General features: G+C 41.3%; 1 pseudogene; it reads right to left on the bottom strand.

Annotated features, from left to right (window-relative positions):
* Positions 1-233: 233 nt before the first annotated feature.
* LOC115756187 lies at positions 234-27,249 on the bottom strand (annotated as a pseudogene).
* Between the last annotated feature and the right edge of the window lie 506 nt (positions 27,250-27,755).

The raw sequence follows: 27,755 nt of genomic DNA, 5'->3' as shown, positions 1-27,755 counted from the left end.
AAACTAAAGGCAAAGTAGAGGACAATGCCAATTTCAATCTTGGAGTCGATTGTACTTTGAAACTAGTTCACAGCAGCTCCTGTTTTTTTTTTTTTTTTTTCCGCAGCATTATTAACTTTAGTAACGGGCACGGCCTTAGAGGAAACGGGATTGAACACCACCGATGCGTCGCTCTGAGTGCTTCAGTCGGTCGTCGCGATGTTGTTCGTGATTAGAGGCACGCCATTCGGGGCCATCGGTTTCATATCCGAATCTGCAGGGTTGTTCGTCTTTTACTTGTACCAAGAGGAGGCGGCCAGGTATACTCCGAAGTTGAGCGTGCTCAGGATGGCCTTGAACCAATAGAACAGATTGACATTATTCTTGTTGAGGTCCACCCCATGTAGCCATCCTTGCTTGTTCGGTGTGATCATCTCGGTGACCGAATTGACAAGGTTCACAAAGATGGAGCTCAAGAAGTAGCCCAAGGACAACGAGAGCCAAATGAACCACATCGAGAGTGACCTCATCCCGACCGGCGCCTCTTTGTAAAAGAACTCCGGCAGCCCCACCGGCATGAACATTTCGGCGATCCCAAAGATGCAATACTGCAGAGCGAGCCAGAAGGGGCTGATGACGCGGGGAGGGCTCTTGTTAAACTCATCTCATCGCTTGACCTCGACGAAGCCGGACGACCATGGAGATCACGAACAGGGCGAGGCCAACCCCGACACACTGGTGTTGAGTGATGCCCGACGGGTGGCTGGTGAGCTTGGGGGCGAAGGGGACGAATACGCACTCGTAGATGGGGATGAGGATGGACATGAAGAGGAGGGGGACGAGGGACCCGAGGTGCGGCTCCACGGGCCGCCCTGTTGGACCGAGAAGGTCTGGAGCTGACCCAGGCATGTGTTCATGATGACGGTGCTGGCCAAGATTGGAAGCATCCTGGTCAGGACTTTGACCTCTTCAAATAGTGTCACTGTGCACGCTTTCCATGGCTCAGGCTTTGATTCTTTTGGTAGGATTGCTGCTTTGTCTAGGAACCAGCTCCCGAACATAGGATCAATCGGTCATGTGCATTAAAAACTACAGATCAACATTCCGAGCCTTTGGCACGATAATTAAATCATGGACGAGATGAGGTGAAGGCAAAAAGGACATTTGAATAGATTCGACATGTGTTTCGAGGTTGTATTAATGAATTCACCTCAATTGGTCAGTGTGACCGATTTTGGCTACTACTAAGACACTGCTCGCCTTGTCACTCATCTCAAACAAGTCAGCTAAATTCTCTGGTAGGGGCAACTTCCGGTTCTTGATGGCCAGAAGCACAACCTGTCCGATTTCAATAGCAACAAGCTTACATACTGATATATAGAGATTGATTTACAAGAATGGCGTGACAAATTTTTACTGTAGGCTTGAATTCGACTAAATGGCGCGCATGGCAACACTTATGCTTACAAATTCTAGAGAAAAAGAATGCTTCAAAAGTAAAAAAATAAAGTTGCGTAACCAAACGGATTTCTACTTCATAAGTTGTGTTACCAAACTGATTTTTACTCCAGAAGTATTGTCATGCACGCCCTTGGATATCTATTTATGAAAAGTATTCAGTATTCAGAGAAGGAACCCAATAAATTTATGTGCCAAATTCGGATGATTGGGCTATCTCCAGTGGCTGCAGGCGATAAAACGGCTTCCCTATAGCCAAAACGACGAAGCCAATGGTGCTAGCGATCGTCGAAATAAGGAAATTAAACCCCAGTGCCAACCTTTGTTCATGCTGAGCCACACAATGGCCGTGACCCCAAAGGTGGTACTGGCCGTGATACAGAGGACGAGATAGTTGAAGAAGGTGGGGAGAGCGGCAGCCTCAGTAGGGTCCCTCTGGTCAAATTGGTCTGCCCCGAGTGCGAGAAAGGCACCCCGGATGCCGCCGTAACCGAGGGCCAAGAGGCAGAGGTTGGCATAGAAGTAAACGGCCGTCCCTCCGTGGATGCAGCTTGTGTTAGAGATATGCCCTAAAGTGACTATGTAATAGTTACATGGTAGGGATTTCAGTTATATTTTCAATTTCTTATTTAATTAATGGCATAAACGTATTTATTCATTTATCTAATTATTTAAATATATGAATAAATTCCATAAGATCAGTTGTGACTGGACTTATTCTTGAGACGTTGAGAATATATGTGACAGGTTCACGGTTAGACTGAATCTTTAAACTGTTCCTAGTCGATGGATCATTGAATGGATATCAATAATCATGTTGAGACCGGTGTGTTCTTAACTTCACCATTGAGTATTGGATACTTAAGGAATTGAGGAGTCACAAATCATTGGGTATTGCGATGCCCGAGTTGGAACACAGGTGCTTGTATTGGATAAGTTCATTGAACATGACACGCATTGAACGATTAGCGACATTGAAGCTTTTAGCGTGGTCAATGTCTAATCATTCATGCTTTGGTATTGTGTAAATAATCCTTAGACCTGAGGCACAGTGTTGACTTGTGTGTTAGATGGCTATGGTTCACAAGGACGCATATTGATGGTTCGTCGATCGTCTCCGTACTTGATGGTTATAGTTCATACACATACGAAGTCACACGTGTGCGCAAAATGGAATCTGTCACCTTGTTATATTCAAGGTATGATATCCTATGCGATTTAAATATGACAATGCATTGAAATCCTCGGCCGGGGTTGTATTCGAGAATAAAATGTTTATGTCTCGTATAAATGCATGTCGATTAAATATGTGCAAATGATCGAATTGGTGGCTTGACAAATATTCCATGGCCTTTGTTCGATCGGGATATAGTCAGACAGAGGAATTGAATTACACAGTAACTAAAGCTGACAGGTTCATTATGTTCTTAAAGCATTCACACTGCATGGGTAGCCATGACATATTGCTAGATGTCACTCATGGCTTGTAGGACCTAGAGGTTGATCGGGACAATCAATTCTCTTGGAAGTACTAAAATGTTAGTGCATGTCTTACTGCCAGCTCAATGATGAACCTAGGAATGTCACACACCTTAATCAATACATGACGACGATGAACGGAAAGACAACATTGCAAATATGTTTGCAATTACGATATACCGATTTTAGTCGGGCTAAAATTAAATTAAATGTGATTTAATTTTAATTTTATTTTTGGTCATCGGCTCACGTGCATATAATGCACACGTATGCTCAACGTGGACATATATTATATGTCTAACATGCACATTTATTATTGTATATAGCCTTTTTGTTTTTATTATAATAATAATGGTTATTATTAAAAAAAAAATTATTATGTGCATGCACATGGTCAGCAAATGCTGACCATGTGCGTGGCACACGATGAGCAAATGTTGCTCATCGTGTGCCCATGCACAACGAACGGCAACGTCGCTTGCCGTCGTTGTGCAATGCGCCCACGATCAGATCGTGGGTGCTTCTCACGATGCTGATCGTGCGGCGCATGTTTTCAATTAAAAAAAAAAAAAGAGATTTGTCTGCAGAAAGGAAAAAAAAAAGAAAAACGAGTGAAAACGGTTTTCACTTGGCGTGCATTTGAGAAAGCGTAATGAGCATTTTGAGAGCTGCGAAAAAGTGTTCGTAAAAGGAATTATTGAAGAGCCTCTAAAAAACTCTCTCCCTTTCGTGACCAAAATATTTTGAGATTGCGGAGTAATGTATCCACGACATTGCTAGCACAATTCAAGTGGTGATTCTCGCGCGCTCGTTCTTCCGTTCATCGTTGCGATTAGTGGTGTGTCTGAACTAGAGGCCCGACACTTGTGGGGCTCGGATCGAAGAACATCTAAACCTATTTCATTTCAAGCACGCTTCAAGAGGTAATCCGTTAAACTCCTTCGTTGCACGTGTTTTTCGATTGAAACACACGAACTATGCCTCTGGAGATACATGTATAGGTTTTTATTTATTTCCGCTGCGTATTTTATATGTTTTATTTGCCTATGCATGTTACGTGTATCCCAATAGTGGTATCAGAGCCAATCCTTAGGCATTTTCGTGCGTTTAATTAATTTTAGTTCGTAGTGATTTTTGCGATGCTATGGCCAATTTATTTTTAGAGAATTGTTCTTTTTACGTGGCCGATAGAAGTTGATTACTTTATTCGATAAATTAATCAACGTAGCAAAAATTGAGGCTAAATCAATTTTGAATCGAAAATCTGTAGTTATTTTATATTATGTATGAATTCTGCAAAATGATTCGCAGCTACGAATCTAGTGGCGAGAATGCTACTGCCGCTTAGAATTACACATGTGAAATTTGTTTCGCTGGCGTTAAATTTTTTTTTATGCGGCTTGCGTTGCTCAACCATTAATATGATTAAATGCAGAATTTTTGTGCCTTCCGAAGCTTTAAATTATGAATTTATTGCTCACGTGGAAGGGTGGTGATCATGGAAAAACCCCTAATCAATGTGATTGATGTATGAATGAATGTATGGTGATTACGGGTAATTTTTTGGGGTTGTAATTATTAAATGGAAGCCGCGTCCTTCTTTTATGTTTCATGTAATTTTTATTTTTAGCGTAGTTTAGCATAGTCAATTGTTGATATAAATGCTACGAGGATTACGTGGAGGAGCCGTTAAGCCGGAGAGCTCTATGGGCCCGGTTCGCGAAGAGTTCAAGGAACCAAGACGAAGCGAAAAGCAGATCTCCAATATTAAAATATTAAAATGGTTAAATGTAGTCTCATTAGCTCGAGATCCATTAAACCATAATTCCATGATCACCACGTAGGATAGATGTTTATACGTTTGACATCTATTTATTTATTATGTTTTATGAGCATGTTAAACCGGTTAATGTGCAAAGTGAGACCTTTAATAATGACCACAACCTCCTTAAAATAATATTAAGTCGTAATGGGTTTCGGACTCGTGGCCTTCCGTCGTCGTGGTTTGATCCTATATTATAGTGGTTGATTGACTGGCTATGGATACATAGGGGTCAATTGCCATTCATAATAATGGACCACTCCATTAAGCATATGATGTTGTGGGGTTGGAGCCAAATGATTTCCAATAACTGTTAGGTGAGGGGATCGTTTGCGTTTTCAATTCTTGCATGAGACGATGGGTAAGACTTAACTATGATCATGAGGTCAATAACTGTCGAGTGAGACTTTCATGGTCTAGAGGCCGAAATTATGATTGGGACTTGTATATGATGCGTTGAATAAGTTGATTCACTCACCAAGTTTATAGAACACCAATAACTGTTAGGTGAGGTGGACTATGAGCTGGTGGGACTCCAATCCCCACTAATAATCTTTACCCAACAAAGATTACCGTTTCCCATTTTTAAGGAGTATGGGATCCGAATATAAATTTAGTGGGAGGATCTATTTCATTTAAATGCCAAAATGAAATAGTTACTTTGAAAGACAGCATCTAACAATTTATTTTCTGCACAGATATTTATTACTCTGAAAATGGTGAACACAAACCCGCTTGCTTCGATACTTGACAAGAACTGTTTGACTGGACCCAATTTCACCGATCGGGTGAGGAATCTGAGAATTGTTCTCAATTCAGAAAAACTCGGGTATGTGCTTGATGAAAAAATGCCAACATCTTTTCCCGAGGGTGGGACCCAAGAGGAACGTGTCACTTATGATAAGTGGCATGATGATGACTTAAAAGTTAGGTCATATATGCTTGCTTCAATGAATAATGAATTTCAGAAGAAGTATGAAGCAACGGAAGATGCTAGGTCGATCATATTGCACCTAAAAGAATTCTTTGATGAGAATGGTCGAACCTCTAGATATGAGATATCTAAGGCATTGTATCGCATGAGAATGGCTGAAGGATCATCAGTTAATGATCACGTTTTGAAAATGATCCGGCACATAGAAGAATTGGCTAGGCTGAATCTCGTTATGGACAATGACTTAGCTATGGATTTGATCCTCCAATCCTTACCCGATTCCTTCTCTGGTTTTGTCCAAAACTTCCACATGCATAAGATGGAGAAAACTCTTGCTGAGTTACATAGCATGCTGGTAGTTTATGAGAAGAAAATGCACAATACAAGGCCAAATGTAGTGGCTATGGCTAAGGTTTCTTCTTCAAAAAGTAAGACTATTTTGAAGAAAAAGAAATGGAAGAGGCCTGTGAAAGCTGTTGTGCAACCAAAACCCAAGATTGAAAAAGGGAAATATCATTACTGTGGTATCATGGGGCACTGGAGGAGTAACTGCAAGAAGTACCTCGCGAGCTTGAAGGTCAAGCCAAAGAACCAACCTTGTGAAGGTATGGTGTCCATGCTTATTGAAACTAATCTTATGGTTAGTGCTGAATCCAACTTATGGATTCTAGATTCTGCTGCAACCTCACATATTTGTATGTCTTTGCGGAATCCGGAAATAAGCAGGATGTTGGGGCGAAATGCGATTGTCCTAACATTTGCAAATGGGGCAAGAGTTGCTGCATTAGCTATAGGGACTTTTCGTTTATGTTTGCCTTCCGGACATATTTTGGTTTTAAAGAATTGTTTGCATTATGAGAATGCTGTTCGGAACATCATCTCTATACCTCGTTTGGGTAAAGAGAATTATGAGTTTTCTTTTGCTGATGATGTATGTTCTATTTATTATAATAGAACGTGTGTTGGTTCTGGATTATTAACCAATAATCTCTATACCATTACAATGTCCGGTAATGCGATTGCCAATGTCAATAAACAAAATAGTCACGATGTAAATGTCATAACTAATAAACGCCCTAGAGATAGTCCAAATCCAATGTATGTTTGGCATCTTCGATTAGGTCATATTGGAGAAGACAGGATTAACAAGTTGAGTAATGATGGATATATTAATCCAATTGATTTTGAACCATACTCGACTTGTCATGCATGTCTTTTAGGAAAAATGACTAAGGCGCCCTTTGTAGGACATAGTGCGCGAGCTGCCGACGTACGAGGATTGATACATACAGATGTATGTGGACCAATTAATGAAACTGCTAGGGGTGGTTATTCTTCTTCATTACCTTTACCGACGATCATTCACGGTATGAGTATTTGTACTTAATGAAGTATAAATCTGAATCTTTTGAAAAGTTCAAGGAATTTAGGTCCGAAGTTGAGAAATAAACGGGAAAGAGTATTAAGGCTCTTTAATCTGATCAAGGAGCTGAATACCTTAGTACTGAATTCTTGGACTATCTTAAAGATAATGGCATTTTATCATAGTGGACACCTCCTGCAACTTCAGAACATAATGGTGTATCCGAAAGGAGAAATCGCACTTTATTGGATATGGTGCGATCTATGATGAGTTACACCGATTTGCCAGTATCCCTTTGGGGATATGCCCTTGAAACAGCTGCATATTTACTTAACAGAGTGCCATCCAAATCTGTTCCAACTACGCCTTATGAGATATGGCATAGTAGGAAACCAAGTCTTAATCATACTAAGATTTGGGGTTGTCCCGCTTTCATCAAGAAGTTGAGGACAGAGAAATTGGAGGCTAGGTCCGAACAAGGTTGCTTCATTGGATATCCAAAAGAGACTATTGGGTATTATTTCTATTTTCACTATGACCAAAGAGTTTCGGTCGGTAGGCATGCTTCCTTTCTGGAGAATTAGTTCATTCAAGAAGGTGGTGTTGGGCGAAAAATAGTCTTACAAGAAGAAAATAATGAAGTAAGAAATAACCAAGTTCGGACACCGATCTCTGATTCGGTGGGAACTTCTGATACACAATCTCTTAGGAGGAGTGCGAGAACGTCTCGTCTGCCTATTCGTTATAGACACTCGGTTGAAGATATTGAGCCACTATTCATTGTGAATGATAGTGATCAACCGAGTGATCCTAGCACCTATGAGGAGGCAATGTCGGACATCGATTCTGGTAAATGGCTAGAAGCCATGAAATCCGAAATGGATTCAATGTATTCCAACGATGTTTGGACTCTAGTTGATCTGCTTGATGGTATTGTACCAATTGGCTATAAATGGATCTTCAAGAGGAAGATGAACGCTGATGGTCAAGTTGGAACTTACAAAGCACGGCTGGTGGCGAAAGGATATCGTCAAAAAGAAGGGATCGATTACGACGAAACTTTCTCACCTGTAGCCATGCTAAAATCCATTCGGATTATGTTGGCTATAGCTGCGCACCTTGATTATGAGATATTCCGGATGGATGTCAAAACGGCTTTTGTAAATGGTTTCCTCGAGGAGAACATTTATATAGAACAACCACGGGGTTTTGAATCTAGTGGTGAAAGTCGAAAGGTGTGTAGGCTCAAGAGATGCATTTATGGACTCAAACAAGCCTCCAGAAGTTGGAACATCCGTTTTGATGAGGTAGTCAAATCGTTTGGCTTCATTAAAAACCCGGATGAACCATGTGTATATAAGAAGGTCGGTGGGAGCGCAATTGCGTTTCTAGTTCTTTATGTCGATGATATACTTTTAATCGAGAATGATATTCCAATGATATCATCGATCAAACTATTCTTGTCACATAAATTCTCCATGAAAGATTTAGGAGAGGCAACTTATATTTTAGATATCAAGATCTATAGAGATAGATCGAGAAAATTGATTGGCCTCTCCCAATCTACGTACATAGATAAAGTGTTAACATGGTTTAACATGCAATGTTCCAAAAGAGGATTATTGCCTTTTAGGCATGGAATCCGTCTTTCCAAGGAGATGTGTCCCAACACTCCTGAAGAAAGAGAGCGGATGGCAAAAATACCTTAAGCATCCGCAATTGGAAGCATAATGTATGCTATGCTATGTACACGACCTGATATTGCGCATGCTGTAAGTATTACTAGCAGATATCAGTCTGATCCAGGGGAAGAGCACTAGATAGCGATTACGAATATCCTTAAGTATTTGCGAAGGACTTATTCTTGATATATGGAGAAGGAGAGTTTAAAGTTGAAGCTTATACTGATTCCGATTTTCAATCGGATCCGAATGACTATAAGTCTACATCTGGGTTTGTCTTTACACTCAATGGTGGTGCGGTTAGTTGGAAGAGTTCCAAACAAAGCACAACCGCTGATTCCACCACCGAGGCAGAGTATGTAGCCGCTTCAGAAGCAGCAAAGGAAGTCGCTTGGATGAAGAAATTCATTTCTGAACTTGGAGTAGTTCCTTCCATTGAGCGACCGGTTACATTGTTTTGTGACAACAATGGGGCAATCGCTCAAGCTAAGGAGCCGAGGTCTCACCAAAAGTCCAAGCACATTGAGAGATGCTTCCATCTCATCGGAGAAATAGTTGGGAGAGGTGATATCGCCTTGCAGAAAATTGCCTTAGCGGAAAACGTGGCAGATCCCTTTACTAAGGCCTTACCTCAGTCTTCTTTTGAAAGACACCTTGACAAAATGGGTTTGAGGTACCGGACTAGTTGGCTTTAGTGCAAGTGGGAGATTGTTAGAGATATGCCCTAAAGTGACTATGTAATAGTTACATGGTAGGGATTTCAGTTGTAGTTCCAATTTCTTATTTAATTAATGGCATAAACGTATTTATTCATTTGTCCAATTATTTAAATATATGAATAAATTCCATAAGATCGGTTGTGACTGGACCTATTCTTGAGACGTTGAGAATATATGTGATAGGTTCACGGTTAGACTAAATCTTTAAACTGTTCCTAGTCGATGGATCATTGAATGCATATCAACGATCCCGTTGAGACCGGTGTGTTCTTAACTTCACCATTGAGTATTGGATACTTAAGGAATTGAGGAGTCACAAATCATTGGGTATTGCGATGCCCGAGTTGGAACACAGGTGCTTGTATTGGACAAGTTCATTGAACATGACACGCATTGAACGATTAGCGACATGGAAGCTTTTAACGTGGTCAATGTCTAATCGTTCATGCTTTGGTATTGTGTAAATAATCCTTAGACCTGAGGCACAGTGTTGACTTGTGTGTTGGATGGTTATGGTTCACAAGGACGCATATTGATGGTTCGTCGATCCGTCTCTGTACTTGATGGTTATAGTTCATACACATACGAAGTCACACGTGTGCGCAAAATGGAATCTGTCACCTTGTTATATTCAAGGTATGATATCCTATGCGATTTAATTATGACAATGTATTGAAATCCTCGGCCGGGGTTGTATTCGAGAATAAAATGTTTATGTCTCGTATAAATGCATGTCGATTAAATTTGTGCAAATGATCGAATTGGTGGCTTGACAAATATTCCATGGCCTTTGTTCGATCGGGATATAGTCAGACAGAGGGATTGAATTACACAGTAACTAAAGCTGACGGGTTCATTATGTTCTTAAAGCATTCACACTGCCTGGGTAGCCATGACATATTGCTAGATGTCACTCATGGCTTGTAGGACCTAGAGGTTGATCGGGACAATCAATTCTCTTGGAAGTACTAAAATGTTAGTGCGTGTCTTCTTGCCAGCTCGGTGATGAACCCAGGAATGTCACACACCTTAATCAATACATGACGACGATGAACGGAAAGACAACATTGCAAATATGTTTGCAATTACGATATACCGATTTTAGTCGGGCTAAAATTAAATTAAATGTGATTTAATTTTAATTTTATTTTTGGTCATCGGCTCACGTGCATATAATGCACACGTATGCTCAACGTGGACATATATTATATGTCTAACATGCACATTTATTATTGTATATAGCCTTTTTGTTTTTATTATAATAATAATGGTTATTATTAAAAAATAATTATTATTATGTGCACGCACATGGTCAGCAAATGCTGACCATGTGCGTGGCACACGATGAGCAAATGTTGCTCATCGTGTGCCCATGCACAACGAACGGCAACGTCAGTTGCCGTCGTTGTGCAATGCGCCCACGATCAGATCGTGGGTGCTTCTCACGATGCTGATCATGCGGCGCATATTTTCAATTAAAAAAAAAAGGAGATTTGTCTGCAGAAAGGAAAAAAAAAAGGAAAATGAGTGAAAACGGTTTTCACTTGGCGTGCATTTGAGAAAGCGTAATGAGCATTTTGAGAGCTGCGAAAAAGTGTTCGTAAAAGGAATTATTGAAGAGCCTCTAAAAAACTCTCTCCCTTTCGTGACCAAAATATTTTGAGATAGCGGAGTAATGTATCCACGATATTGCTAGCACAATTCAAGTGGTGATTCTTGCGCGCTCGTTCTTCCGTTCATCGTTGCGATTGGTGGTGTGTCTGAACTAGAGGTCCGACACTTATGGGGCTCGGATTGAAGAACATCAAAACCTATTTCATTTCAAGCACGCTTCAAGAGGTAATCCGTTAAACTCCTTTGTTGCACGTGTTTTTCGATTGAAACGCACGAACTACGCCTCTGGAGATACATGTATAGGTTTTTATTTATTTCCGCTGCGTATTTTATATGTTTTATTTGCCTATGCATGTTACGTGTATCCCAACAGCTTGATTTCCCACATTTGTTTGGGTGTAAATGCTTGGCGTGGGCCTCAATGGTTAACATTGCCAAAGCCTGAATGGCAGTAACAAAGTCAATCCTAGAGTTATGGCTGAAATCAAAAGTCACGGTCATCCCAAATGAAGAACATAAGTAAATACCAAAACTTCGATGGTTCTGAAAATAAGACAGGCCGTGAGTCTGCTCAAGTAGGTGCTGGAAATGAAGGCACCAACAAGTGTGAGAAAGAAGGTTGAACCCAGGAAGTCGGTCAGAGCGTTCAAAGCGGTCGACACATCAAAGTTCATCACCAGGTAGAAGTATAGCACCATGGTCACCATGTTCGCAATGAACCCCATGTTGTCGAGCCCCGACAGAGCTGCCGAGTGGAAAAAAAGAACGGGCCAATGTCAAGTCCAGTACATGATCACGACTCACGACAATGAGAAAAACGACGATGTTTACTTCGTCTGCTGATATCAACATATAAAGATGCTCGTATCGACCATGGGAGGTCCGGCTAAATCTAGGATTTTTCGCTAGGAGGATTATGAAGGGAGTTAAAGCGTCGATTGCAATTACCGAAAAATGAATCTGGAAGCTCGGAATCCTCCTTTTCCTTTCTTCTTCCATGAGCCTGGAGAGTCGTAGCTTGTCTTGGTTATAGCTTGCCCCTCCTCCTGGATGAAAATATTGCTTTGAAATCTTTAGATTGATCGCCAATCTGTCCCCCATTTTTTTGCCATCAATTATTTTAAATTAGTCGTGTGAGATTGGGGATTCCATCATATTTATATAATATGGCCGACAAGATTGTGCCAATTGCACTGAAACGGAATAAACTTAGATTTGGCGGGCACACACTATATATTAGGAAATTCTATTTGGCCGGATGCATGTGCTTATTAGCTGCTACAATTATGCTTTGCCTGCTAATTAATGAAGGTAGTTTCGTGATATACAAAGGATCTCCTCAAAATTGAGTGAGAGTCGGGTTCCTTAGCTTTCTCAATAATTACTACGCGTTTCGGTTTACATATGATTATTCACATTCGAAAATCGAAACTATTTATTGCCTAGATAATGACAAGGGAAAATAAAAATTGTTGAGTAGGTTATATAACACTGAATTTTCATTCCTATCATTCAATGTTGCTTCTATTAGTGCTGATCATTTCTTAATTTGGTTCAACCCTACCCAAGAACAGGGAGCTGGAGCGGTTCCTAGGCGGTCCAATGAAATCGGTTCCTAAGCGGCCCAATAGAACCGGTGAATTATTAATAGGGGTGAGTAATAAGATTTTAAGTTTAATATATCGATTAAAATTAGGTTTGCATTTGACAAATAAAAAAAAAACTGGTGGATTATTAGGTTTACATTTAAGAAATAAAAAATAATAATAATCGGTCTTTGTGCGATTCGATTTTCCCCAAAAACTGGGAATCGAAGTGAAAATCACATGTTCCAATTTTGTGGAGTTGAGAATCGGACCGACGCCCTCAGAAATTGAACCGAACTAGTCGGCTTGGTCCGGTCGGGTTAGACCGTGTTGAAGGTAAGTACACCATGAGTATCATAACTTTTGTATAGCGCTAACTTGAGTGCCATAACTTATTTTTTTCGCTCACTTAAGTACAATAACTTTGAAAATCGATCACTTAAGTGTTATCACCGACGTGAATGCCAGAAAAGCCGACGTGGCACCGGGGAAACGATTCTATTGAATATTTTAATGTACACATGGATTTTTTCCTAATTCTTTTATTTATTTTGTAATTTTTATTTTTATTTTGATTTTTTGCTCCTTTGGCCTATGAGAGTCCCCGACGATAGTCGTCGGCCACGATTGGCGACCCTAGGGGCGAGGGCCGCTTTGCCTTAGGCTGGTGGGGCAGCGATGACCCCTTAGGGCCGTCATGGCTTCGGCAGCGATGGGCGAGGGCGCGAAGGCCCTCTCTAGATTTGGACGAGGGCCCTTACGGCCCCACCGGGCATGGGTGAGGGCACCTAATCTGGCGAGGCCTTTGCAACCTCACTCACCGCCGCTGCCCAAGGCCGTCATGACTCCGCCGATCTAGGGTGAGGTAGCCCTAAACCTTGGGCCAGCTGGTCATGGCCGACAAGAGTCGCTAGTAACCCTCGCCGGCCAAGGTTGAAAAGCAACAAAAATAAGATAAAAAGAAAAATGTCAAAATAAAAAAAAAAATCACAATGTATTAAAAAAATTTGAAAAAAATCCACGCGTCGCTGTCGCGACCTAGAAAAATAAGACGAGGTTAATTTTCGGGCTAATGGATTATCAGGTTAATTAATTAACTAACCTAACTCGGACTCTCCCAAGTCCATACCAAATCGCAACTTATGGTTCATGTGATTATCTTGCAAAAGATTTTTCATTTTTTGGAGCCGCCACTAATCATTTTTGGTAGGTTGATTAGAAACCTAAATAAAATAGCGGGAGAAAACTATCTTATTTCCGCGAACCGGAGATTTTGAATTCGGGGATTTGGTTACGTCAGATTTCTCTAACGCCCTTTCGGTACCATTTTCATGAAAAATATTTGATTTGGCAATTTTGATGGATTTTGCTTGAAATTCAAAGATGCAATTTTTTTGGTTTTTTCTTCTTTTTTATGGGGATGTAAAACATTGAACTTTGTACGATATACACCATGGGTGATTTAGAAAGAAAGAAAACACAGCCGATCACGAGTATTTATAAAAATAAATTAACATGTAATAATGCTAAAATTTGGAACACGTGGCATGTCTAAAATAAACAAACAAATGTTCAAACCAAACGATTACATTTTTGTAGATCGAGATGAAAAGGATTACCTTCTATTACATAAAATCTTACTCACATACACATTATAGTTCCCTTCAAGATCTCGGAGTTGGAAGAACGCGGCTGTCGTCGAAAATGGCAAGCAATGGCCTTGTTGGGTTGCGAGGGGCGAAATATGTGTCGGGACTCGTCGAAGATGATGCTCGACTAAAACACTTTTCTTCACTCTCGAATTTTCTCTTCGATTTTTCTCAAGAACTCTCTTTTTCCTCTCTAAAAATTCCTCTCAAAAACTCTCTCAAAACTCTCTCAATTCTCTTCCACTCTTCCTAAAAAACTCTCTCAATTCTCTTCTACTCTCTCTCTCAATTCTCTTCCACTTCCCCCCTTCTTCATCTTCTTTTGGTATTTGCAATACAGTCCCTGAAGTTCCAAGTATTTGCAATACGATCCCTGAAATTTTAAGTATTTGCAATACAGTCCTTGAAGTTTCAAATCTTCTCGGTGTATTTTTCCATCCCGTGCCTAGTCTAGACGCATGCTAAATTAAGTGTTCTGCTTGCCCGATTATATGCCAATGCAATGTACGCTAAAAATAAATATGTGAGATGATTTTTTATAATTTTTATGCAAAAAATAGATTAATCAAAATTTAGGCGTCAACAGCTGCCCCTCTTTGAGTGGAGGCTCGTAGAGGTTCCGCTCAAAGACAAAATTGAATCCTAAATTTTGATAGTGCAAATTATGGATGAACTTTTTTGGCGGGAGTTTTAATCCCATTTTTTTTTTTTTTAATGTAATGAAGTGATGCATGATATGCAAGACTGTAAATAACATGTGTCATAATTCCTCTTTTCCATGTTAGAAAAACATGCACATGGATCGCATACAAGAATACCTGTTTTACCAAATTTCTCGTAAGCTAATGGTTCTCTTAATTTCCAAGTTTCTTTTTGCGGATGCAAGGATTTTAAGGTATTTGGCCTATCTGTTATCGGAGACTTCTCCCTAATGCAAGACAGCGCAAGATATGTGTGTCGTTTGAGATCACAAGAGCTACGTCGTTGTGAGTTGATTAAATGTCGAAATCGCCGGTGCATATGTCTTCACGATTCGATAAAGGGGAACCAAAATCATAAGAGCTACGTCGTTATGATTTGGTTTGGATCAAAAATATGGGTGCTTATGTCTTCATGATTTGATAAAGGAGCCGAAAATCATAAGAGCTATGTCATTATGAGCCGACTAAAGGTCAAGATCACCGGTGCATACGTCTTCGTGATTCGAGACCGAAATCATAAGAGCTACGTCGTTATGATTTGATAAGATATCAAGATCGCCGGTGCATATGTCTTCACGTCCCGAGATTGAAACCATAAGAGTTACGTCGTTATGATTTGATAAGATGTCAAGATCGCCGGTGCATATGTCTTCACGTCCCGAGATTGAAACCATAAGAGCTATGTCGTTATGATTTGATAAGATGTCAAGATCGCCGGTGCATATGTCTACACGACTTGACGGAAGAGGCATATTGCCCGAATTGAACAATATTTGATAGGAGCACCATCGAATGGAATCGATAAGTACAAAAGAGGCATATTGCACGAATTGAATCATAACAACTATCATGAGAAGAGTTGTTAATTTGAAAAGGGGTTCAGAAAACTTACCTGGGTTCTCCAAACGATTAATCAAGGAACGAAGCGGATTGCTGTATCGTACCTGGTAGGCATTTGCCAGCAAAACTTGCTCATTCAATAATCCTTGGATGAATTTCGAGACCTTGGGAGGGAACTCGAACATCGGGAATGTATTACCTATCATAGAATGTCATAGGTAACACACACAAACATATTCAACAATGAGTATAATGCAATCACTCATACTATGGTTCATGCATAACCATTCTGTCAAGTTTGCATTACCAATTTTGTCCAGGGAGGTTCTCACATTACGAATACCTCGAATGTGAGCTGAATGGGGGGACTTCAGTCCGAAAGGGCTTTCTCTCACTCTCGAGAAAAGCTATTTATCCTGTCTGCGAGGATTCAAGAGAAATCACTCAATCTTTCCATCATCGCATTCGATAAGGATCCAAGTAATCTCGCAATTGATACGACCGAGTCGATCCGGAGGTCTTGATTAGGACCGTAATGAGAGCTAGGTCAAAGGTTTACAAAGGGGACTCCGGTTGAGTCAAGGTCTTTGAAATGAATTTCTTCATCATTTGCTCCGGATTTACAAGTCAAGAATCCTGCAAAAATGAGAGAGAAATAATCTTGCTCGAACTTCTTCGAGTGATGCTTAAAATCATTTAACTCTACGTTAACTCAAGTGCCCTAATCGAAGAGACTTTGGAGGGTTATAACGTAGGCTAGGATTGGGGACCGAGGAACGAAAAGGCTCGTTTTGGCTCGAGAAATTAAATGAGAAGGGGCTTGACGTTGGTGATCATCGCCGACTAGTCACCGATCTTGGTCTTCCGGAAATGTCTTGAGAAAGAATACCATCATTGAATGAGGGATGGTAGTTTTCTACTGAAAATTGCACTTTACAAACTGATTTCTTGGGGAGTCTTCTTCATAACAAGTGTCTGTCAAGGATTTGCAAGAGACACAATGCAAACATGTACATGGAATTTACAACTTAACATGCAAAAATGTACATTCAAAATTCAGAAGTACTTTACAAATGAATGTGCATTGGCCTTACTTTTGGTAGGCACTTTGCTTTTCCTATGCTTGAAATTTTCATATGAGATCAGCCTTTGCTTTTCTTACTCCCGACTCTCATTTTTCTTTTTTCTTCTTTTTTTTCGAGAAAAGATTTCTTTTCCTTTTTCTTTGAGAGCCCTTCGACATCTCTTTATTTTGCTTTTTTTTTTTTTTTGTTTTTTTGTTTTTTTTTGAGAGCGGGCCCTTCTCCTTTAAGCTGAGTTTGCCTCTCCTTTTTTTACAATCCCATGACTTTGAACCAGGAATTACAACAAGCATAATGATCATTCGGGAATTCTCTGTTGACTCGACCATCTCCAATTCTAATCCTTGGGAAAATGCTATCTTCGCCTTTGGAATGAGCAAATGATCACCAACGGGGTTTAAGAAATGAATTTGCGTGGCTCAAGTGGGCTATGCAAAGAATGAAGTGTATAGGATAGAGAAGTGAATGCTCTTCATCATCCTAAGGCACTTGAATTAAAATTCGAGTATAAATGCAAAGAAACACCCGAAGATTAATGTTAGTCCGAGCAAGAAAATTTCTAACCATTTACCTCGTGTTGCTGCTAGAATTAAATCGTCTGGACCCCGATGTGGGGTGGTTCTTGACAGGGGTAAAGAAATGAAACCACCGCTCAAAAGGGGTAATCAATGGATCACCCGTAGTGTTTGGGATAGAGAACTGAATGCCTCTGTCATTTCGGGTGTCGTACCTTTCGCGAGAAAACTCTTTACCTCGGGGAATGCGGAATTTTGCCACCGTTCATCTCGCCTGAAAAAATTGGACGTGTTTGGGAAAGGATTGCCTTTCATCATCCTGCCCTGCCCCATTCCATACATTCGATGTATCTTATGTAGTTCATATTCCTTATTCAGAGTTGGTAAATTAAACATGAGGAACAGTTATGCGCAAACTTTGCAATGTATGAGTGTTTTTGAGCATATAAAATGCAACAACTTTTTATCTTGGTGGACAGAATTCGCAAGCACATAAGAAACTTCTTAGGGGCGTGGATCGCGAGTTGCCCCTGCTCATGCAAATGAGTTGCAAAAACTTCATTATCCGGTTCGAGACATGAGATTGTCAAAGGCTTCAGGAATTTCTTATTTCATTAATTTTTCGGGGAGAATGGATACTTCCCTATCTGGAAAGGCAGTGACCCCTGTAAAAATCAAAAGGAAAGCATCAATGTACGCTCTCATGTCCTAAACGAGTTGAAATGATACCGCTTTACCCTTGTACGAATTTCTTGTGAACTTTGAATTGAAAAGATCAACTCATCTGGATCGGATTGTATGGCCGGGATGTTATCTCTCCGGTTTTGTAACCATCTGGGCTGAGCTTCAATCGGTCATTGAATCTGAAGCAAAAAGGTTTTTATTAATCTTTGTACATTGATGCCAAATCCCGGGATCGAACCCGGAACGTCTCGGACCACTGTCATTCCCCCAACCACTAGGCTGTGGTGATGTTGGCGTCCACGGTTGGTTCGCTTTTTGCTATATTGTTCTCAAAACAGTTGGCAATCTCCTGTCGAGAATGAAATAAGCTTAAATCAGAGTTTGAAATGATTAAGAGCCAATTGGGACGATACGGAGTTACCCATCTTTGAGTCCGCTTGGCCTTTTACTCGTATTCTCCCAAGTAAGGCTATTCGGAATCTCTCTTTACGGGCGTTCAGGGGCGTCGTCCACAAATTGATTTTCTACAGGCCTAGCTTAACAAGGAACTCACGCATTTGATAAGGGAGGAGAAAATTCGCCCTTTAACTCTAGGCAAATTCTAGACAGCTAGAAAGTAAAAAAAATATCCCACGCAGGGGAACTATACATGGAATCAAAGAAGTATTCATGCGAGATTGGTTCCACCTCTCTTGCTGGCCATTCCAACGATCAACCGATTCTGTCTTGGACTAAACACCAACAATCGTTGTTCAAGGATCCATAATCACTTGCTTCGGATCACAACTCGGGAGGTCCTTCAGCTCCGAACCGGGCGATCAAGGTGGTGAGCTCATCATCAAAGTAATCTTCTGATTGATACTCGAATTGGGTAGTGTTACTTGCTAACACTAGCGACGGATTTCCCACTTTGTTTTCATCGTGAGCAATCTGACCCCTTGAGCTTGAGCTTCCGCCGTTGCTCGGAAACTTGTAGGGATGATCAACTGGTCTGCTGCTAGAACCACCAGCGGAAGGTTGGTATGACATGTATTCTTGATTGGGAAGTGGCCGAGTACCTTTTGCTCGGTAGATTTTCCCGGTATTGATCTTCCAATCAACTTTGGTCCGGTCGCGTTGGTCCCAACCTGCATCGTGCTTCCTCGGCTTATCTCTAACCCTTTGAAGGTGATTCGTGACACTTTGCATGGTGAGTCTGTCTATATTCATTATTCTGTGTACAGCCATTGGTCGTCTTGAATTGATTCCTAGCTGTCGAACTGCCTCAATGAATATAGAATGAAGCTTGGCGGACCAAAGGGGCCTTTTCTTTTGGACAAAATCGTCGTCATCAGCTTGGTCGTAGTTTTTTTGTTCGAGTAATTGCTTCCTTACAGCATGCTGCCAAATGTTTTGGAGCATTCGAACGCAGACCGGCTTCTGTAGGACGTCTCGAGCACCATGCAATGTGGCCCTCGTTATGAACTGGCGATCATTACTTGGCGATACTACGATGACCTGTATGTCTAACTCGGAATCAATGATCTTTAAGAGACTGAAACCGTCCATATTGATCCCTACCACGGCTGTGACGACGATGTCAAACTCTTCTTTGTACCGCCTCAGCACTTCTAAGGCATCCGTTGCCTTCGCATAAGCAAAAACCCTGTACATGCAACTTCTCAAGATAGCAACGAGGATTGAGAGGGAAACGGGGTTGCCATCAATGGCCATGACTCGCAGATCCTCGGGATAGGAAGGTTCCCATACTTCCGCTTGGAATGAACGTGTTTTTCTTTTAAAACCTTCCATATGTAGACCGAAAATGGCTGTTTCGGCTAGAGAATGAGCTTTAGATGTTCTTGGACTTGCAAAAACAAATTGCCCGAAAATCACAAAAGCGATGATGGCCTTTCGTGACGGATTATGAAGGTCGCTAGGTGTATGGAGACTTCAAGTTCTTTATAAACTTCCTCTCTCTTTTTTTTATTAGTCTTGCAGACAGGTTTTCACTTTCTCTACGAAAGAGGACAGCTTTTTCTCTCCTTTTCGTTCTTAGTGCCTTGGATCCGTTTCATAATAACTCTCATCTCTCACTCCATCTATCATCTTCTTCCTTTTCTGATATGGAGGAGCCCTCAAATCTTTTCACTTTCTCTACAAACGAGGCAGTTACTTCCCTCCTCAAATCTTTTCGCTTCCTCCTACGAGCGAGGCGGTTATTTCCCTTCTCAAATCTTTTTGCATCTACTTATGTGAAGGCTTTTAATGCTTTTTCTTTCGGCGTTCAGTCAAATCTGACAAAGAATTCACGCATTTAAGCATGACGATATTTGCGGATAGTACTGTTCTTTGCCCCTTGATTATCTCTAGGCGTAAAAGGAAGAATGTCTCGCATAGGGACTTTGTAACAAACAGTACATTCATTCACGCATGTCTCTACTTCTCTTGAGAATTCATAAGGGCTAGCTAGTAATGCTCAAAAGAGTGATATTTTGAAAGCCCATAATAAAAACTCAAGCTTCATGTAGGCTACTGATTCGGAGTTTCATCGGTGTTGAATTGGCCGATCGTGACATCGTGGAAACTCCAATTGTAGTGATGCATGTCACTTCCCTCGAAGGGCATCGGTTCCGCCTCCGCAAGGCCGACTTTCCGGGATGTATCCCCAACGAAATCCGATTGTGCGAGAACTTGCTCGGGAGGATGAATCGATAAATGAGCATTTTCAATGCTCAGATGTGGCTCATCAAGGAACATGCCACTAAAGGTGATGGGGTTGCTGCAGACATGGCAAATAGCGATGTTAAGAGCATCCCTATACCTCTTGATCTCTGCTCGAAGCTCTTCATTTTCTTCCTTTAGAGACGCAAGTTCATGACTTTCACTCTGAACTTTCACTCGGGCCCGCTTGTTTTGAAACCAAAACCCGACCTTCAAGGGCTCCATTCCTAGCTTCCGGCTCAACTCATTTTTTCGTTTCCCGTTCACGTAAGGGCACTCCTTGAAGGCAGCTTCGAGCTCTTTGATTTGATGTTTTCTTTTACGGGGTTGACTACGGCTGCTGCTGCTGCTATTGTTGTTGCTGTTATCGAGATCTTGAACTTCACCGCCAAGGGAGTTGGGTTTTACGGCTTCTGCGCTGGATTTGGCCTCGAAATTCAGCGGTTCATTCTCGGGGATGTCTAGGTTGGTTGCCTCCAGTAAGTGCTGGTAGCCTCCAAACATGTTGGATTGAAATACTTCTTACTTCCTTTTGTTCACTCTACTCTCCGCTGTATGCTTACTCTCTCCAAATTCTTCCGAGTAAACATGCATGTTCCAGAGTCTCCCTTTTAACGTGGATGAAAACCACCAAGCCAGTGCTTCTCCCAAGATTTCATGTTTCCCGCTCTGTCTTCTTCATTTCCTTCGACATGCTTTGGGACCCTCAAATCTTTTCTCACGGTATGCTTGTCCCTCTTTTAATATGGCGGAACCTTTAAGTCATTTCGCAACTTTTCGAATTTCGTGAGCCTCGAGATGGTAGATCCGTGATTCACGGACGAAACGTCTGTAGTTTTGCCCGGATAATTAACTCGGCCCCCACAATAATTATTGCTATAACTTTTTCTGCCCTTTAAATTAGGATTTAACGCCGAGACGATTATCGCTTTCATATCTTCATCTCCAACCTTCTAAGCACTCTTTCGCATCCACTCTTTTTAAGCGGCTTCAGCAACAATGGCCTCCCTCCCTGCACGCGTCTTCTCGGCTGAAGTTTTGGCCAAATGGGAGAAACTTTATAATCTCTTAGGCCAGGGCTACTCTTATATAGCCAACCATCCGGAGGTCGAAACCGAAATCCGTCTCATATTTACGGATATGGACACCGTTTCTATTCAAGGTACCGAGTTAGAAAAGGAATATAGGATCTTCCCTACCCTCTTCACTAACTTCCCGGAGGCTTACCATCTTGCTCATCAAGATGTTACTTTGGCTCATCTTGTGAGAGCTCGCTATCGGGATCGGTCGGACAGCTTGGTGTTGGCCGGTCTTGTAGCCGACAATCATAAGAAGGCCCTTGACTATGGTAATGAACAAGTCTCGCTGCTGATTCGTGAGAGGGGGAACTTGGTGGAACGTTTGGCCATGTCCCGGACCATCTTCGAGCGCGATCCGCTTGATATCGTTTTGAAATTCCAATGCACATGGCTGGAAGAAAGGCTGGACGATCCGACACTGGATATAGCCCGCGGGAGAATGCTGATCCATGACTTGGAATCTGCTGCCGAGTATCACGAGGACGGGGTGGCCAAGCTTAAAGAGAAATGTGAGCTCCTCCTCTTTAAGCTGGCGGATCTCGATTCTCGAAGCGATCGGTGTAGGCGGAGCATCAACCGTATGGAAAGTCGGTTAAACTCCTTTGTGATGCTCATTAGGGCTCGGTTTGGCTTTACGTTCCCACCCCGATGATCTGTTTGTAAGGTTTCCCGATGGATGGAATAAATGCAAGTTTTTCTTGATTTGCATTTCGCTTTCGTATTATTCCTTCTTCCATATGTTGACAGATTTTATCTTGGTCGTCATATTTTTTTGCAAGATAACCCCTTTACTTTGTGGATATGTAAATCTCACGCTCCCGATGATCAATTCAATTGGGCCAGAGAAACCCCCATTTGAAATAATCTCTCAACAAACGAATGCCCGAATGTGAACAACTCGCGAATCTGTCTTAATATTATAACTCGATTATGAAAACATGAGAGTAAATCAAGTATAATATTTTTTTACAAAGATCGAATTGACTGGATTGGAAAAGACACGACCATCCATCTCGGCTAGAATCAAAGCACCACCAGGGAGCACCTTCTTTACTATATATGGACCACCATAGTTTGGAGCGAACTTCCCTTCCGGGAGTGGGACCATTGGCAACAATTTTCGCAAGACCAGGTTATTGATCCGAAAATATCGAGGCCGAACTTTTTTGTTGAATGAATTAGCAACCCTCTGCTGATAACACTGGCCATGACATATAACCTTAAGTCTCTTTTCATCGATCAGATTCAATTGGCTCGCCCTCTGCTGGATCCATTCAGCTTCCGTCAAGATAGCTTGAGACAGTATACGTAAGGAAGGAATTTCCACTTCAACCGGTAGAACAGCCTCCATTCCATATACAAGAGAATACGGGGTTGCCCCCGTAGATGTCCGGATCGAGGTCCGATACGCCATAAGTGCAAATGGCAACCTCTCATGCCAATCGCGATAATTTTCAGCCGTCTTCGCTAAGATTTTCTTGATGTTCTTATTGGCGGCTTCTACTGCTCCATTCATCCGAGGACGATATGGGGAAGAGTTCGGATGCTTGATCTTGAATTCTTTGAACAATTCGTCCATTAGCTTGTTGTTCAAGTTTGAGCCATTGTCGGTGATTATGGCTTCAGGTGAACCATATCGAGCGATGATATCTCGACGGATAAATTTCACGATATTTCGTGCTGTAACCGCTAAATAAGATGCGGCTTCGATTCATTTAGAGAAATAGTCAATTGCTACCAAGATGAATCGATGCCCATTGGATGCTTTAGGGTTGATAGGGCCGATAACATCAATGCCCCACATAGAAAACGGCCATGGTTCGGATAACCGATGCAACTCGTTTGGAGGGACATTAATCTTGTCACCATGAATCTGACATTTGTGACAGCTTCGGACATGCTGAAACGGGTTGGAAGTTCCATCATACTTTTCGAAGTCGGGCATCTTGAACTTTTCCGGCACAATGATCTTTGAAAAGACAGACAGTGTCGACCCGGGTATGTTGTGAGTCCCCTCGACCTCTCGGATCCTCTGTTCCATTTGGGCCAATAGCTTGGCCGTATCACCATTCAATCCGGGGGCCACAGGGCTGGCTTGAGGGATTGGGACTACGGGCGGCGTGCTCGAGCTCACGCCCGTGATGATCACATCCTCTACCGGCATTGTCGGATAGGGAGTAGCTTCCGGGGCTTTACCGAAGTTGTCCGTAGGAGGAACTAGAGCAGGAAGCGGCGGGATGGCGGCGGATGATTGAAGTTTGGCGGTGAAGGCGGCCATAATTTCTTCCATCTTTCGGGACATCATCCCTTCAAAGCGCTCGATCAAGGAGCCAAGTTTCTCGTCTAGGGCAAAGACGACGATAGCGTTGATGTCGGACATCCTCTTTGCGGCCGATCGAGTAATGTGTAGAGGATCCGTGACAAATTACCTGTACGCAGTAACAAACCCAAAATGAGTATAGGGAGCAAGAATAGCGAGCCGGCCCATGACATCCCTCTAGACTCAAACGAACAAAGTGATTATGACCAAAGGATTGAAACATGTAATTTTCAGTTTGTCCGCTTTTACGAAAAAATTCGTATTAATTCGTACGTTGATCAAAACATGTCCAAATTTTACGAGCTTGTAGTTGAGAAGATGATGAACAACTTTTATGTTGGCCAATCAGACTAGAAATGCACGGGTCAAATCAGTTTAATGTGTTTTTCCAAAAAAATCACGTTCAGAAAACTGTTATAACCGCATGTTGTTGAAAAAACGAAGGGCCATCTTAAATTATGAATTTAATTCTGAAATTTTGCAAGATATTAGTTGAAACATAGGTCTACAACTTTCGTGTTTGGCACTTACTCAAAGCTCGATCGTAGAATTTAGTAAAAATCGCACAACAGGAATAAGCCAAATCAGAATTGAGGACAACCGATGAAATTGTAAAAGCTACGGAAGCAAAGTGCGAAATTGGAAATAAGACAATGAAACTTCTAAACAATCAACCTAAACCATGGACCCGCCCAAAATAAAAATGAGATAACAGGGTACAAGAGACAAGAAATTACCTCTCATACGAAGAAAATGCCAATCACAAAGACATGCGCATGAATTGTGAATTTAAATCTTATTCTATCTATCCAAAAGGCTTTTGCAAAGTGAAATGATGAACGAAATGACATGTCGCAGCCTCGCGCACAGTCATCATGACTAGTCGCAACCTCGCGTACAATAATCATGACTAGTCGGGTCCAATCACTTCGGCTTGGTTCGGTCGACAAAGGCAATTATCATGCATCGTAGCCTCACGTGCATGAGAACAATCCTTGAGCCATTTTTTTGAAAAAATTTTCGGGATCCGGATGGGATAACCTTTAGCGAAACCTTACCGCCAAGGTTAAAGAACCATCTAAATACCATCTTAAAACTATTAGTGTGACCCAGGTCCGGTCACGGGTTGTGTGCAGTGTAGTGCAAATACGATAAATCATGCACAACAATTAGAGGCAAACACCGCTTCAATGATTCAAAAGTTAAATCACAATTCCAATTCACCAAGCCTGCAAAACAAAGGGTTAGCCGATCACTCCTCCCCTTATAACTCCCAATCTGCAAAAACATTTAACACCTAAGAATGAGAATTCAACCAAAGTTTGCCAAATCAAGTGATTTCTTTTTCATGAAATTATCTGGCCTAAGTCCTCTTTGCGTCCCCGGTGGAGTCGCCAGTCTGTCGCGACCTAGAAAAATAAGACGAGGTTAATTTTCGGGCTAATGGATTATCAGGTTAATTAATTAACTAACCTAACTCGGACTCTCCCAAGTCCATACCAAATCGCAACTTATGGTTCATGTGATTATCTTGCAAAAGATTTTTCATTTTTTGGAGCCGCCACTAATCATTTTTGGTAGGTTGATTAGAAACCTAAATAAAATAGCGGGAGAAAACTATCTTATTTCCGCGAACCAGAGATTTTGAATTCGGGGGATTTGGTTACGTCGATTTCTCTAACGCCCTTTCGGTACCATTTTCATGAAAAATATTTGATTTGGCAATTTTGATGGATTTTGCTTGAAATTCAAAGATGCAATTTTTTTGGTTTTTTCTTCTTTTTTATGGGGATGTAAAACATTGAACTTTGTACGATATACACCATGGGTGATTTAGAAAGAAAGAAAACACAGCCGATCACGAGTATTTATAAAAATAAATTAACATGTAATAATGCTAAAATTTGGAACACGTGGCATGTCTAAAATAAACAAACAAATGTTCAAACCAAACGATTACATTTTTGTAGATCGAGATGAAAAGGATTACCTTCTATTACATAAAATCTTACTCACATACACATTATAGTTCCCTTCAAGATCTCGGAGCTGGAAGAACGCGGCTGTCGTCGAAAATGGCAAGCAATGGCCTTGTTGGGTTGCGAGGGGCGAAATATGTGTCGGGACTCGTCGAAGATGATGCTCGACTAAAACACTTTTCTTCACTCTCGAATTTTCTCTTCTGATTTTTCTCAAGAACTCTCTTTTTCCTCTCTAAAAATTCCTCTCAAAAACTCTCTCAAAACTCTCTCAATTCTCTTCCACTCTTCCTAAAAAACTCTCTCAATTCTCTTCTACTCTCTCTCTCAATTCTCTTCCACTTCCCCCCCTTCTTCATCTTCTTTTGGTATTTGCAATACAGTCCCTGAAGTTCCAAGTATTTGCAATACAGTCCCCGAAATTTTAAGTATTTGCAATACAGTCCTTGAAGTTTCAAATCTTCTCGGTGTATTTTTCCATCCCGTGCCTAGTCTAGACGCATGCTAAATTAAGTGTTCCGCTTGCCCGATTATATGCCAATGCAATGTACGCTAAAAATAAATATGTGAGATGATTTTTTATAATTTTTATGCAAAAAATAGATTAATCAAAATTTAGGCGTCAACGATCGCTAAAAAATGACTAAAAAATTAACGGAAAGTCCACCTAGGATGATTCGCAAGAAGTGGCACTCAAGTGAATGATTTTCGCCAAAAGTAGTACTCAAGTAAATGATTTTCCTCTGATGTGATGCTCAAGTGAACGAAAAAAAGTTATGGCATTTAAGTGGACGCCGTACAAAAGTTATGGCACTCGCAGTGTACTTACCCCGGCCGTGTGGCTCACCCTAGCTTATATAATACGTTTCTTATGGCAATGATCTAATAATAATGGCTAAAATGACTAAAAGAGAAACCCTAGCGCACCCCTCATCCGTAGTATCTCTTCGAAACAAGACCATGGGACGAAAAACTTCATCGGTCCCATCAGCATGTCGCCAGGGAATAATCCACCTCTGATCCATCCTAATGCTATCCTGATCCTCGAACTCGACGAGCATCTTCGATTCTTTCAATCATTAAGCTACATCATCCAGCTACGATCATATGAGAGAGAGAGAGAGAGAGAGCAGCATAGGGCAAATAGCTTTGAGCTGATCGCTGGATGTCATGAGTCCGCTCAATGATTTGCCATTGACTAAGTGTGTTTCAATATCGGGAGAATGGATTGATTTGATCGTCTCGTTTCGTGATTTCGATGCAACGAAATCTGAAGGTACATTGGTTTGGACTGAATGGTATAGCCTTCAAGCTTGCACCTTAGTAGTCTTATCCAGTTCTCTACTTTTTGGGATGTACAAGTTGTGGATTTGCAGCACCTTTTAGCCGGACGTCCAATCGAGAACATAGTCCATCCACCTTTCACTTAGATGAGGTACTTTAAAAGTCTGGTGCTAATCCTGTATCCCTTTAATTAAAGAGGAAAATTGTTCAAAAAACCTTAAACATATTATACTTTTGTCAATTCAGTTCTAAACCTTTTAATTTTGTCAATATAGTTATAAAC

This window comes from Rhodamnia argentea, chromosome 6, assembly GCF_020921035.1.
Source record: "Rhodamnia argentea isolate NSW1041297 chromosome 6, ASM2092103v1, whole genome shotgun sequence".
NCBI classification, from domain to species: Eukaryota; Viridiplantae; Streptophyta; class Magnoliopsida; order Myrtales; family Myrtaceae; genus Rhodamnia; species Rhodamnia argentea.
The sequence above is the reverse complement of the archived record's forward strand: the minus strand, read 5'-3'. Positions and strand labels throughout refer to the sequence as shown.